Raw genomic sequence first — 378 nt, 5'->3', positions numbered from 1 at the left:
CATTTATTACGATTAAAAAGTGGTTTTCAAAACAGAATGTCGTTTCTACGAGAACAGCTTCATATATCAGACAGAAAGGAGAAGTCCTAAAATATGAACCGTGGTTATTCCAGATGGTGGGACGTAGACATTTTCATTTTCTTCTCATTTGCCTGTGTGTTCTCACGTCGGACATCTATAACTTCTGTGATAATTTTTTTTTTCTTATAAGGAGGGGTTCGGCCTAACATTTTGCTTACATTAAGTGTCTAACTCACAGCGGACTACATCTTTAGGCTTTTTCTTGCCTCCACTTTCTCCCCACTTCTGTGTGCCTGTTTTCTCACTCTCTTCCACTGATACCATCTTGCTTTCCTTCCCGTGTCCTTGTAAAAAGCC

Source organism: Pteropus vampyrus, unplaced genomic scaffold (assembly GCF_000151845.1).
Source record: "Pteropus vampyrus isolate Shadow unplaced genomic scaffold, Pvam_2.0 Scaffold185, whole genome shotgun sequence".
Lineage (NCBI taxonomy): Eukaryota > Metazoa > Chordata > Mammalia > Chiroptera > Pteropodidae > Pteropus > Pteropus vampyrus.
This window is presented reverse-complemented; position numbering follows the sequence as displayed.